Raw genomic sequence first — 15,556 nt, 5'->3', positions numbered from 1 at the left:
TGTCATTTTAGAATATAATAGAATTTTGATGATAGCTGGAAATTTAAACATTATACAATACATGAAAATTAAAACAAACACAAATTCATGGGGGTCTAACACCTACAAATCTTAGTCAAAAATCAAGTAAATTATTACATGTTAAAAGTAGAAGCTAGAAAAGGAACTATAAACAAATATTGAAGTCTAGTTATTGATGTGCTTGCAGAAGTGTTTAAGGGCTAAAAGTACTGATGTCTGAAACACATTTAAAAATGCATTTAATAAATAATATGCACTGATGGATGAATAGCCAGGTAGACATGTGATGAGTTGTATATAATGATAAATTAATTGTAGAAAGTAGGGGAGTGTTTATGGGTGTTCACTTCATAATTATATTAACTTTTCTATACGGTTGAAAATTTTCATAATAAAATGTTGGAGAAAATGAAAGGTAGACTATAGACACCCTTGAATGTTTAATATTATATATATGCTGACTAGCAAGGAGAATCTGGAATGGAAATATACACCACAATATTACTCACACTGAAATACTTTGGGTATGCACTCAATTTGTCTTTGATCTTTAGATATAAATTTGTGTATTTAAACATATTTTTAATATTTACTGACTTCTTATTCTGTGCTTTACTTTGCTTACTTAATTCTCAAAAGAAGAAATAAATACTATTACTATTCTGCTTCTACAGGTGGACAATGTAAGGCTTATGGAGGCTAAGTAATTTGTCTAACGTTATATAGTCAGTTAGCAGCTGACTTAAACAACAACACACAACATGAGAGTTGTGAGTTTAAGTTTTATTCGGGGACCTTACTGAGGACTATAGCCCAAGAGACAGCTTCTCAGTAGCTCTGCAGAAACTTCTCTGCTAAGGTAGGAGAGAAGCTAGTACATATATGTATATATATATATATATATATATATATATATATATATATATATATATATATATATATATATGATTTTTGGCTAGGGAATGCTTTCAGTCAAACATATATCTTGGTAAAAGATTACTGCTGGTCCCAAAAAAACAGATATCTGAAGTTAATGATTTTAGTGCTTTTCTATGTATGAGAAGATGGAAGATTCCAGGCTCATTAAAACTTTTCCTGATATTATACATCTAACTATCTAGGGGGCTTGCTTGTCCAAAGCACAGAGTGCTTCCTCTTGTTATTGTCTTAATTTCCTCTCAGAGCGCACTGTTGGTCAGTGACTGCAGTGGATTATGACTTAATCCTTATAGAACTGGGTGGTGAGCAGTACTTTATGTTCTTTGTTCACACAGAATTGATAATTTAACCCAAGAGATCTGGACTCAAGATGATGCTATAGTTCTTTTTGCTACAGTACACATTAAATTTTTGTCTGACTTATGCCTTCATGTTGACAAGGTGAAATACAGCCCTTTCTCCTTTTGGCTGAATATGCTGACAAGACTCTTCTAATTTTTCCCCACCCAACTTCTCATTCTCATTCTATGTATCATGAGTGAATACTTAAGATTAAAACTAATTTCCCCTAAGACTAGCTAGATACAGAGATAAACATTTCCTAATCAGCTGACTTTCCCTGATTGCAAAAAAAAAAAAAAATCTAGAGCTTCCCTGGTGGTGCAGTGGTTGAGAGTCCGCCTGCCGATGCAGGGGACACGGGTTCGTGCCCCGGTCCGGGAAGATCCCACATGCCTCGGAGCGGCTAGGCCCTGAGCCATGGCCGCTGAGCCTGATCGTCCGGAGCCTGTGCTCCGCAACGGGAGAGGCCACAACAGTGAGAAGCCCGCGTACCGCAAAAAAAAAAAAAAAAAAAAAAAAAAAAATTCTAACTGAATCACTCCAATTGTAACTTGTCTACTTCCCCCCTACAAAAATCAAAGACAAATCCACTCCTTGGATCTAGAGTTCTCTCTATTGCAATACTTGAACTCTTTATTGTCCAATTTTTGTCTTTGATAAAAGCTAAACCATTTTTCTCCATGAACGTATGATACAGTGAAAAGAAAGTTGAGTTTGGTGATATAGTTAATAATCTCAGTTCTGCAGCTAACTAGTTGTATGACCTTGAGCAGAAGGCAAAAACAATGAATGACGTTCTTAAAAAAAATTCTTGACAATGACAGATTGCTTATTCAAGCCTCAGATAACTCCACAAAGCCTTTTACTACAGGGAGTTTATTATACTTCTGTATTCAATGCATTTTATTTTGTTTTTTTTGTGTGTGTGCCTGATGCACTAGTTCATAAATAGTGTCAGTAAATCCTATTCAAAGAACTGTTAAGATAAATCAATTGATTTATTTATTCAGGAAAGCAAATATCTTTTTTTTTTATCTTGTCTTTAAATAAGGATACCCTTAATTGCTGCCACAGAATGGTTAAAAGAATGTATACATATAAATATGTATAAATATAAATGCATTATCTTCAATGATGGGATTATAGTATGTTATATATATGTACTTCATAATTTTAGAGTGCTTGAGGTAGATTTAAAACTACCTTCTCCAATTTACACCCCATTTCTTTTCTTCAGTCAACAGAGGTTGGAACTTTTCTACATTGGGAAGAAACTTTCTGATCATTGGTTTTATATTTTTACATTTTATAATATCTTTCCCATCCATACATTATATTTTTGCTACTTAAGTTTTCTTTGCATTCGTTTTATCCCCTGCTAATTTAGAAGTTATATATTACAGTTCTGCTATTTTAGAAGTTAATATGCACATTTTGACTTAACTAAATCCAAAGTTAACCTATACTTTTCTTATACACAATACAAAGAACATAAAAAGTTTGATTCTCATTGTCCTCTTCAATAGTCCATGCAATTGGTGACTAACATTTTGGTTTCAATTGGTGTATTTACCTTCTTCAATTTAATAAATATTATTTCTAAGTTAATACTTATTTAGGATAAACAAAATTAATTTGCTCACTTTTTCTTCCTCTGCCCTTATGTGGTTTCTTAGGCTTACCTCTTTCTTATTAAAATATTTTTGTATTTTTTTTCATCCTGAGTGCAAAACTCAGACTTTGTTTAAAAATGATATTTTAATTTTTTCTTCAAGTTCCTTCAAATTGTCTAGGTTGGCAGTCAATTTTTCTTAAGCACTTTAGAGATATCATACTCTCTTGTCCTGTATTGATAATTAAGAGAAGTGTGACTTCAGTCTAATTATTCATCTCTGAATATAATTGTTTTGCAGGTGTTCTCTTTGGTTTTGATATTCAGAAATTCTGGTATGATATATCTAGATATGGACTATTTTTATTATCCTGCTCAGGATTCAGAATGCTTTAATAATACAAGACCTTGTATCCTTCATATATTCTAGAAACTTTGGGCATTATCTTTTTAAAAAGTGCTCTTTTTTCACTTTTTTTACATTGTTTTCTGAAAATACTATCAAATATATGTTAAATATTTTTCAATCTCCCTCTCTCTCAACTTACTTTCATAGTTCTATCTCATTATCTCTTGGCATTGCTTCCTGGTAATTTCTTTAGATTTATTTTCCAGAACACTATATTACACTAGTAATTGTATCTAATGTGTGGTTTGAACTATACACTAAACACTTAAGATTGATGCCAATATCTTTCATTTCTGGAAGACTGTCTGTTTTAAAATTTGTTCTTTTTTCATAATGACCTATTACTTTATGATGATTCATTTTTAACTCATTAAATTATTGAAATATATTAATATTATAGATCTTCTAAATTTTCATATTGTCTATTCTAAATGTGCTAATTGTCTTTTGTATTGATGTCACAATTAACTTTTGTAATGGATAACTTCTTTGTGTGGTTTGTGGTTTTTATTGTAAATTTAGTTCTCTTTGTTTCCTCCATGGTAGTTCTTATACCCAGGGTTTTTAAGTATCTCTCCAGAGCAGTTTTACACTTATTTCTGCTTAGCTAAATCATTTTGCTCACATGCAGGCCAGTTTTTACTATTAACTTCCTGTCATAGAATTTATATCATTCACATGGTATAACTTTCAAACCTGAGTCCATGCTTGACTCAAACTTGGGGTTTTGACTTCTCCTGAGAGACACCTCACCATCTTTTCCACCAAAGATCTGAGCTAAGGCAGTTTCCTTACTACTTTTCGGGACCATGGGTAAAGATTTTTTAGTCCCCTCTGTATACAGGAAGCATGCCTTTGAGAGTCCAGGCTTAAAGTAGGATCTCAGTTCTGAGTTCTAGTGCCCTTGTCTCAAGTAGGCTTCAGGCCAAGTTACCTCTGTCCCTTCTGTGTGGATGTGAAAACTCCATCTTCAAGGTCTACCTGAGTCAGACCTCCTAGGGCCAGAGTATCAGCCACTCTTTCTTGCTGCATTAGATGTGAACTCTGGTAGTTCCCTAACCCTAAGAGACTTTCCTTTCTAATTTTGAAATTGGTTATAAACATAAAGTTTTTTTGTGTTATATTTTATCTAACATTTTAAAGCTATTTGAAGTAGGAAAGAACTCGTATCAGCTAGGTCCACTGTATTGCTAAAAGCTGAAAATCTTCATGAACATAATTTCCAGTCAATAGGCATTCATCTGCAACACCAATTTTAACGATTGAGAACTGTTTCTTAAATAAATTAGTGATTCTTAAAGTGTAGAATGAAGATTACACAGAATTACTGAAATGATAGTTTTGCTAAAAATGATGGTCTCAGGGGACTTCCCTGGTGGCACAGTGGTTAAGAATCTGCCTGCCAATGCAGGGGACATGGGTTCGATCTCTGGTCCGGGAAGATCCCACATGCCGTGGAGCAACTAAGCCCGTGTGCCACAACTACTGAGCCTGTGCTCTAGAGCCTGCAAGCCACAACTACTGAGCCCATGTGCAACAACTACTGTAGCCCATGTGCCTAGAGCCCGTGCTCTGCAACAAGAGAAGCCACTGCAATGAGAAGCCAGCGCACTGCAACGAAGACCGAACTCAGCCAAAAATAAATAAATTAATTAATTTTAAAAAAATGGTGGTCTCAGGTATGGATGAATTGGAATCTGATCTTGAGTGGAGCAGAAGAATAACACGTGGTTAAAATCTGCATTTTAACAACACTTCCCCAAGTAGGTCTTAGGCATACTAGTTTCAGGGCAACAGATTAAATGTATCATAATTACTTAAACCTTCTTTTACTGTTGAAATTTAAAATTTGTTTCATTATTATATCACAATGATGAACATCTTATTCATAAATACTCTTACCATAATTCCTTGAAATACATCATGAAAAGATGAGTTGCTTGTCCACAGAGTACACCTGGTTTAAAGGATTTTAATGTATGTTTTCAACTTTCAATATATTTTATCAGTTTATAATTAATGTACAGCAGGACTAAAGGAATATATATTTTATTAAAAATTAATATTTTAAGTTGTCAGTATTCTCATAAATAGAATTGAATTGTTTTCATCTGATTTTTTGATAATTTTTATTATCTAGTTATTTTTTTCTTTATGTCATTTTGCTAATAGAGTGTTAGTCTTGTAGGGGAGGAAAACTAATTTTTCCTCTACCCTTCTAGGTTCTTGGCTGAGACACACACCACCTCCCCCTACCCTGCCCCATAATAAAAGACTTTAATAGGAGAAAAATGAACAGAAGTTTAATAACATGTTTACCTCCTATAAACATGGGGGATATCCAGGAAAACTGAGTAACTCCCAGGAATGACCCAAACTGCCACCTTAAATATAATCTCCAGCTAAAGACAAAAGATGTTGGGGGTGGGACAGTTATGGGAGGTTATCAGACAAAGCATGGGAAACAAGGATAAGGTTGTTTTGAAGATTTAAAACTCTGCCTTTTCTACTAACCACTGTTTCTAGACATTTGATCATCCTCCTCTTCCTGGCACAGAGGGGGAGACACCATTACAAATGGAGATTTCCCTTATATATGCTGAAGGGAACATGAGTTTGCCACCCCAAAAGGGGATGGCAGTGTTGAAAGAGAGCAGAGTTTGCCACCTCAAAATATATTTCTCTGAAATAGCATTATTTTAGGCTAATTATTTTTTTAAAAACAGCAGACATGGAAGAAGCTCTGAAAACCAAGGAAGTTAGCCTTTTGTAGGAGACATTTATAAAATTATTTTTTATATGAGCTTTTATATTAAAAGGTTATGAACCATTTGTTTGTTATGTTTTACAAAATTTCCTCAGTTTTCTCTTTGTTCTTCATTTGTTCATGGTATTATATGGTGCATAACAATGTTATTTTCATATAATTAAAAATCTCATTGCATTTGTTTTTGTTTTTATGTTTAGAAAGACTTTTCATATTTGAAAATTAAATATTTATAATTTTACACATGTGTTGTTTTTTTTCTTTAAATCATTAAACCTTCTTTTCATTTATTTTTTTTTCCTTACTGTATGGCTTAATGAAGGAATATACTATTATTTAATTTCCTGTTGTAACTGGCAGTTCCATTGAATTTTTGATATAATCTAACATTTTCCCTATTGATTTTAATTTTACCTTTATCAAATAATAGATCCTTTTTGAACTCTATAGTCTGTAACATTTCTGCCTTTTATTGTATCTTTATTACTCTTTAAGAATTTGTATAACTCTTAATATTCTTAGTGTAAATTTCACCTAGGTAATTTTCTTTTTTTCAAAATTTTCTGTTTAATCATATGTTCAGATAACTTTAGATTAATTGTGTCAAGTTCCAAAAGATAGTACTTGTGAAAATTTGGTTGGAAATAATTTATCTAGTATTTGGAGAAAAATAGATTTTTAACAATATATTATAATATTTTCTTATTAAGGAGCATAGTTTATCTCTCTATTCATTCAAATCTCCTTAGAAACATTTTGTTTTATCTTCTTTTTTTTTAATTAGTTCTTATGTTGTTACTTGTAATCATGTTTTTACCTGGGCTTAAAAAGGGATCAATGTTCTCTTTTTTTTTCTTTTTTTTTTGCAGCACAGGCTCCGGACGCACAGGCTCAGCAGCCATGGCTCACGGGCCTAGCTGCTCTGTGGCATATGGGATCTTCCCGGACCGGGGCACGAACCCGTGTCCCCTGCATTGGCAGGCGGACTCTCAACCACTGTGCCACGAGGGAAGCCCTCAATGTTCTCTTAATTGGGTTGGTTTTCCATTAAATTGCTAATCCAAAATAAAATTTAGCAGGAGCCACCAAGATGACTGTTCTGAAATTCTCATTAAAATATTCCTGAAGTAGCAGAAAAAGATAAAAACTCATAACAATATGGAGAACAAAGACCAACAGCTTGATGCCAGAATCTGGGAGGAATTGTCACTAATTATAAGGTAGGTGGAAAAGTAGTGAGGAAATATCTTTAAAGTCTCAGCACATGATGTTCTCTGACTTTGAGTCAAGAAACAGACACCTTCTGAAAAGAAGTATGAGACAATGGTATTGATGACACAAATATGAATACTTTGTCTCAATGATTCTGAGACTGTACCACTCAGGTTTTAGGTTCTTTTGGTGCTGTGGTTTCTCCTCCAACTCTCATTCTCTTCATACTCTGACCCTCTGCTCAAATTTCACCTAGTTGGAGATTTATAGTATTGGAAAAGAAGTTGGCCATGTGTGTATATATGTATATGCATGTGTCTGAGTGTGTGTGTCTGAGTGTGTGTGTGTATGTGTGTGTGTGTGTGTGCATTTTGGGGTTGTGAAAAGGCCTGGCAATTGCATCATTTGGTGGGGGGACACTGTCCACATGAGTAAAGTGTTGTTTATATGGGTAGTGAAAAAGAACCATACTGCTACAGGGCATGACAAGAAAGTAATTTTTCCTATACAAGTATTTTTTTTAAATTTATTTATTTTTGGCTGCGTTGGGTCTTCATTGTTGCACGCGTGCTTTCTATAGTTGCAGCGAGCAGGGGCAACTCTTAGTTGTGGTGCGCAGGCTTCTTAGCACAGTGACTTCTCTTGTTGCGGAGCACAGGCTCTAAGCGCGCAGACTTCAGTAGTTGCAGCACGTGGGCTCAGAAGTTGTGGCTCATGGGCTCTAGAGCACAGGCTCAGTAGTTGTGGCACGTGGGCTTAGTTGCTCCGCGGCATGTGGGATCTTCCCGGACCAGGGCTCGAACCCATGTCCCCTGCATTGGCAGGCAGATTCTTAACCACTGCACCACGAGGGAAGTCCCTATGCAAGTATTTTTTTAAATTGCTTTGTTTGTTTGGGGAATAACAAAGTTAAGAGCTCTAATCTATCATTTAAAAAACAGAATAATTCAATGCACTGAAGTCTAAAAACTAAGCTTTTTATAAACATACTATAAGATAAACTAGAAAAATCAGTAATTGAACAATTTCATACTGGATTATCTATGATGTTATTAAATTTAGCAACATAATGTATTTTTCATTCCTAAATGTAATGCAAAAATGGTAGCAATAAAGTTAGAGCAAATAGTCTAACTTATCCAAATAAATACAACCACCACTAACATTCACCATGGGCAATCTTTTTACTTTTCATATTGTCTGCCTAAAATGCATGTGGGCAAGTGCAAAGGGAAATGCAAAGGGAAAGAAATATTGCCATACCTGGGCTTTTACTGGAGCAAGATATTAAACGGACTGAAAAACATAAGATTGTCCAGGTGGAAGGATGTTTTTAAACTATGCAGCTCCTCTTTCCCACCCGTAATCAAAAAAGGCATAAACATAGACAGGGGAGCCTGGGACCTAAGAGCATTCTAAGGTTTCAGGTGCCAGGACTTAATGGAGCTATCATGGGCATGTGGATGATTTCTGAATCAGCTGGTAAAATACCATCTATCCCTCACTAGATGCCACTTGGTTTTCCCTGACAGGGGAGACAAAAGAATTGTGAGTGTGTCACAATTGTGAGTGCATCGCCTGCTGGGCACCAGCAGTGAACTATGCAATGGTTGTAAAGGGCATATAGCAGATTCATTATGCTTCTGAATTATTGACAAATTCTTCTATGCTTGTTTGCTGCAGTGCAAAGTCTACATTTTCACAAGTTTCTTCAATAGAGTCATGGGAAACAGAAATCTGATTCATTGGAGAATGAAAATTTTTGAACAATCTTTGTCATCTCAGCTTTTCAGAGCTCCATTTGTCCTCTGCTCACATTAGTCACACATTAGGATATTCTCTGCCTCTAGTTCTTCTTCCTTGGTGAAAAGGATGAAACAATCCCATAGAGACAACTTCTCCAGGTGAATCCTTTCTTGGAGATGGGCAAGGACAGGCTACAAAAGACCTTAAATATTGTAGAATCATACACAAACACTTGGCAGTAGATACAACTTTGTAATGGGTACACAAATAGATCACATTCTTGATATCTTCTCACTCCAGATTAATGTTGACTCATGTCTTCAGGACTTAGCTCAGTCCTTTCTCGGTACCTGATGATTATACTCTTTTGGCCAGTCTCATCTCATTGGTTGATTTCCAGATGTAGCTGTCCAGGAAGAGTTTTGAAAATTTAGGCATCCCATTTGCTGTTTCCAGAGAATTAAGGATGCATTTCTGGAAAACAGCTTGGAAATACACAGAATTCGCAGCCTCACAGGATTCAAAATGCTATAGAGCAAAGACCACGAGCAAAAAGGCTTATTAAGTCTTTCAGTTTCTGTCTTTCAAGGCATCCGCTGATGACAGGAAGTCCAGAAGAGGCCAAAGGCTATTCATATTCTGTACTAGCTATTAAGGTATATATTTTTTAAGCTCCCAACCACCTCTTTTATATCCTCATTTGTGATGCTGGGTGGATTTTCTGCAACCACATTTCTGCTTTTCCAATTGTTCCCTCTTAGGCTCTGCCCATAGGGGACAGTGCAGGGAGACTGGAGAGCTGAAAGAAGAGTCTCACATCAGCCTGTTTGCCTCCTGTTCCTTTGAGATCATCTAACAATGCTTCTTCACCCCTGCAGAAGCAGTTCATTCCTGTAATAGCAGTTGATTCCAGTTTGCAATTTTTCCATCAGCTTGAATAACCAGCCTCATTGTGCCCACTTCAGAGACACTATAGCCCACCAAGAAGCACCGCCTTCTCAGAGGTCTGGATCACAGATCCATGGGACTTTAAGCTTCTAAGTTTTAATAATTCCATACTTTTCTCTTTGTTCTACCATCTCTAAGAATAAAGGCTGCATCTTATAATTTTTGTATTTAATTCTCTTTGTTAAATAATTACATGTCTTCTGTTTCCTAAATGGGAACTGGCTGATATAGACCCTGCCCTGTGGTGTGGCATTCACAAAGCTCACATTTGCACCATTTTTGAGATAACATAAAGCAGAATGTGGTGTACCATCTTTTCATGGGCTAGGCAGGCTCAGAGAGCTTGTCAAGCACCATAAGGAAGGATACTTGGGATATAGTCGATTTTATAAGCACACTGAACAGAGTGGGGAGCCCAAGGAAGCCTTCAAGACTGGGAGAGAGGTGCTGCATCTCAGTGAGGGTGGTTCAATGAAGCCTGTAGCTCCTTGGAACCATGGTGTTGCCAGGTCACACCTGTTGGGTTCAAGTACCCACTTCAATCAGGACATGACTGTGCCAGGCTCATTCCAATGGGCAGAGGCAGAGACACAGGTCAGCTGGGATATGTACAGGGGGTTCCTGGGATTTAGACCTGGTCTTCCTCCCCAGCCTTGCTCAGTTTCTTAAACTGGTAATGAGACAGAAGTCAGGAAATTAGGTTCAGCTCAGGGTTGGCAAGTAGTGCTCCTGGCTGCTCACTGAGGGTCAAAGGCATACTGACTTCCACTCCGGTTTTGTCTAGGTGGACTCAGAGGTCTGGGCATGGTGTCCCCACAGGCTAGACATTTCTCCATTGAGGCTGTAGGGGAGATTAGTTAGGTTGGCTTCAGCTGCTACCTAGACTGCTCTACTGTTCTCATTTGTGTTTTCCCACCTTGAGCCCTAAATATTTTAATTCATTATTAATTCAGCTGAGGTTGATTTTGGTCAACAGAAATTTTAATTTTAAATAGAATTTAGGCTATGTGAGATTTTAAATGAAATGAGATTACATGAGAATTTAGTTTCCTGAGATGGAGACTATTTTATTTATTGTTCTGTTTCCAATGCCTAAAGTAGTGCCTGGATTTTCCATGAAATAGCTGTTGGATTAGTTATCCTTGAACATATTCGATTTCAAAAATCATTTTCCTATAGCTTCTTCAACTGCTTAAAAATAGTTTGTCTTTTATATTGATAACAGAAAGAAGAAAACGAAAATCTCATATTATCCCATGATACAAAGATAATTTTAATGCTCTCTCACACATATATAATTTATAAATAAATGTGTCTAAAATGTATATTTAGTAATATATTTAACATAAATTGGTTAATTTCTACCTATTTGAAACTTGATTTTCACTTAATATATAATAATTTTCATTCAATGACATTAATATTATTTTACAATACTATTTTTAAAGTTTATATAGGATAAAACATATATAATAGACTGTTAATTACTTAGGTATGCATGATGTTCATATATATTTTTGATATCATACCAATTATTCAATGAATAATTTTAAAGCTAAATGTTAAAAAATCTTTATATTTCTTTTGGATAAATTCCCAGAAAAGAAATCGCTGAGTAAATAGGCATTGACTTTTTTTTTTAAGGCTATTGATATGCCTTATAAATTGGTCCCTGTCATTTCTGCACTACCATTCTCTCCTGTGAATAGCAGATGAAAGTAACTGGTCCTGTGCCTCTTGAGTACTGGGTCTTATAATTTAAAAGAACCATTGCTGGTTTGAGATGTGAGAGATACTTTGATTATTTTGTTCACATTTCTTTAAATTAGAAGTCTGTATACTTTCCATCTGTGATATTGCCTCCTTATTTCTTCCTGTGGCTTTACTGAGATAAATCTTATTGACTACTATCTTTATACTTTGTTGCCTCTTGAGACTTCATTCTTAATTTGTACCTTCACTTTTATACCTAGCTTATCTTCAACATACAAAATCTATATTCTTGACCTTTCACAATCTCAGGTTTCAGTCATGCTTATTTAAATTTTAAAAAATAACCTTGGATCCAGCATTGAATGAAGATGTGTATAATACAATAGTATTTATAATGTATAATATAAGTCAGTTTAACATAATCAAAAGAAGTGAGCCAAATAGAAAATTACAGCAGGAAGAAAAATCTTAACTATAAGTGAAGGCAGTATCAAAACACAGGCTGAAAATTTATATGCATGTCCTGGAAGTTGGTAAATAATTTGATTTTAACTTTCTAGTGTGCATAATGAAGAGGAAGTTGTGATAAATTACTACATTTGCAAGGCTTGTAAACAAATTAGTTATTTAGAAGCTACACAAATATTCCTAAAATGAGTTCTCTGCCCTCCCCTTCTCCAACACACACTGAGCCTTTACGAAGAAAACAACATACAATATAATCAGTTCCTTTTTAAATATATCCTGAAGGAGATGCAATAAGGTTTTAGAGGCTGTCACTTATTAACCTCAAAGGTCAAAGTTATGAGTGGTGCCTGACTTGAAGGCCTGGGATGTCAGTTGCTGGGCTTTGTTGAGCCAGTTCTCTCTAGGCTGCTGGCATTGCTCCAGAAATGTTTTATGGTCAAACCATTTACATTCCTTGAGGGACAATTGAACTAACTTAGCTAATTGTTTCTGGGATGTCCTAGCTTAATTCAGAGATATAGTTTGTAGAATTGTGCATAGAGGGCACCAGTTGATGAAATCACTTGTTGACTGAGTATTGATAAACCTCAGTTAGGAATCCAAGCCCTTCTATTCAATGTTCATACCCTTTAAATATAGATCTTCAGAAAATCATAGTTCCTGCCCTCAATATCATATATTCAGCAAATATTTTTAGGTGCTTATTATGCTCCTGGAAACTCTCTAGTTGCTGGAATAAAATAGTGTTAAGTATGATTTATTCTAAAAGCACATAGCTGAGGTCCAAACTTCTAGAGAAAGGGCAGTCAAGGTTACCATGAGGCTCCATGTGGCTGCAGTGAATGGTGTGAGGGGAGAGCTGTATGCAACAAAGGAATCAGGGACAAGATCAAACTGGATCTTATGTCCCAGACTAAAACTTTCAGACTTTTATGGGTAAAAAAAGCCATTGACACACTTTAAGCAGGAGAGTATTTTTGTGATGCTTGAATTTTAAAAACATGAATGTGACAGGTGTGAGGAGAATGGATTGGATAGAGATGGGATAAGACTCATTGGTAGGCGCTAAGTTGATGGATCAGAAAAGAGAAAATGATGGTTTGTACTAGGGTGGTAGGAATAGAAATGGAGAGAAATCAGTAGAGTATAGATATATTTTGGAGGAAGAATAAAAACACTTGGTGATGGGTGATTGGATTTAGGAGATGAAGTAGTATATAAAGAGTCCCTCCATGTGGTTCTGGTACAAGAAAATAGATAATGGCACCAACTTCTAATGTGGGAAACACTGGTGGGCAAAAGAGAATTTGAAGAGGGGAAGGTAAATGAGTTTAGTTCTGGACATTAGTCTGAGAAACTTTAGGGACACTTGAGTAGAAATATATGAAGATATGAAGTATACGTTAATTATTAAGTCCCAGAGATGAGATGCATAAATGGCTTGTAGTGAGTAGAGGAATGGTTAACAATTAGAGATTATAGAACAAATGTAGAATGGCAACAGGACTAGAATAAGCACAGCCTAGGACTGTAAACAGAGTCCTGAGACAGGCATGGTCAATGCCAGAGGAAATTAGGAGAGAGTGTGATGATGGGGGCAAAGAGAACAAATTTCTCAAGTGTGCTGTGGTCAACCATGTAGACTTAGGAGAGGGAGAACATAAGAGGAAGACTAACAAGAACCCATTCTCTTTAGCAGCATAGAAGTTGTTGAATTTTTTAGTGAGAGCAGTCTTGGCAGGTTGAAGGTATATGAAGGAGTGGATGGTTGGTGAGGATGTGGAGTCAGCATTACACAGATATTCTCTGAGAGCTGTTTCACCTTGAAATTGAGTGTAGATATTGAGTAGGTAGCTTGAGGAGATTGTAGGATTCAAGGAAAGCATGAGCGATGCAGAGCATATTTGATACCTAATTGGAATGATCTAAGAGAGAAAGGAGTAGAAGGAATAATAAGGGAGTGAGGTCCCTGAGAGGGTGGTGGAACTCTACAGGAAGCATACAGGCCTTTGATGAGAGGAGGGACACTTCTCCTTGTGCGCCAGAAGGGATGGAGGAGAGAATGGATATGCAGCATTTTAAATTTGATGGAGGGAATTTGAAGGAGCTCCCATCTGTATTTCCATCCATGCTATGAAGAATGAGGTAAAGTAATGTGCTGACACAGTAGGATTAGAAGTAAGATTGAAAAATTGAGGAAAGTGTATAACTATAGATACAACTGTTTCCAAATATTCTGGAGTTCAAGTCTCTCCAGAGAGACATTTTATATGTTTGTTTGTTTGTTTCTGGCTTTTTTTTTTTTCTGAATTTGATTTAATTCATACTACTTCTAGAAACAACTTCCTTTTAAGCTTGAGGTGAAACATAGTGACTATTTGGGAGAGAGTTTTAGCTTTATACAATGGCCAGGGATCCAAAATGATATTCTTTTATATATATATATACATATATATGTATATATATATATATTTAATTAATTTATTTATTTTTGGCTGCATTGGGTCTTCGTTGCTGTGCACGGGCTTTCTCTAGCTATAGCGAGCAGGGGCTACTCTTCATTGTGGTGCGTAGGCTTCTCATTGCAGTGGCTTCTCTTGTTGTGGAGCATGGGCTCTAGGCCCATGGGCTTCAGTAGTTGTGGCACGTGGGCTCAGTAGTTGTCGCTCACGGGCTCTAGAGTGCAGGCTCAGTAGTTGTGGTGCAGGGACTTAGTTGTTCTGTGGCATGTGGGATCTTCCTGGACCAGGGCTCGAACCCATGTCCCCTGCATTGGCAGGCGGATTCTTAACTACTGGGCCACCAGGGAAGCCCAAAAATGATAGTTTTAATTTTCATTTTAATAAACAAATATTTCTTCCTTTTTAGGATTTTATTTAATTTTTCTTATCTATCATCTATCTATCATCTATCTATCTATCTATCCATACATATATTGTACCTATTTACATTTTAACAAGCTAGAAAAAATTTTGGAAAAAGAAAAGAAAGAAAAAATCTAATGGAAAGTAAAAAGTGCTTATAATCAATCAGTGATATTCTTTTTTTTAAGATTTTTTTGATGTGGATAATTTTTAAAGTCTTTATTAAATTCATAACAATATTGCTTCTATTTTATGTTTTTGTTTTTTTTTTTTTTTTTTTTTTTTTTTGGCCATGAGGCATGTGGGATCTTAGCTCCCCATCCAGGGATCAAACTCATACTCCCTGCATTGGAAGGCAAAGTCTTAACCACTGGACCACCGGGGAAGCCACTCAATCAGTGATATTCTTTTTTTTTTTTTTTTTTTTTTTTTTTTTGCCGTACGCGGGCCTCTCACTGCTGTGGCCTCTCCCATTGCAGAGCACAGGCTCCAGACGCACAGGCTTAGCGGCCATG

The sequence above is a fragment of the Orcinus orca genome, chromosome 13, assembly GCF_937001465.1.
Source record: "Orcinus orca chromosome 13, mOrcOrc1.1, whole genome shotgun sequence".
Lineage (NCBI taxonomy): Eukaryota > Metazoa > Chordata > Mammalia > Artiodactyla > Delphinidae > Orcinus > Orcinus orca.
The sequence above is the reverse complement of the archived record's forward strand: the minus strand, read 5'-3'. Positions refer to the sequence as shown.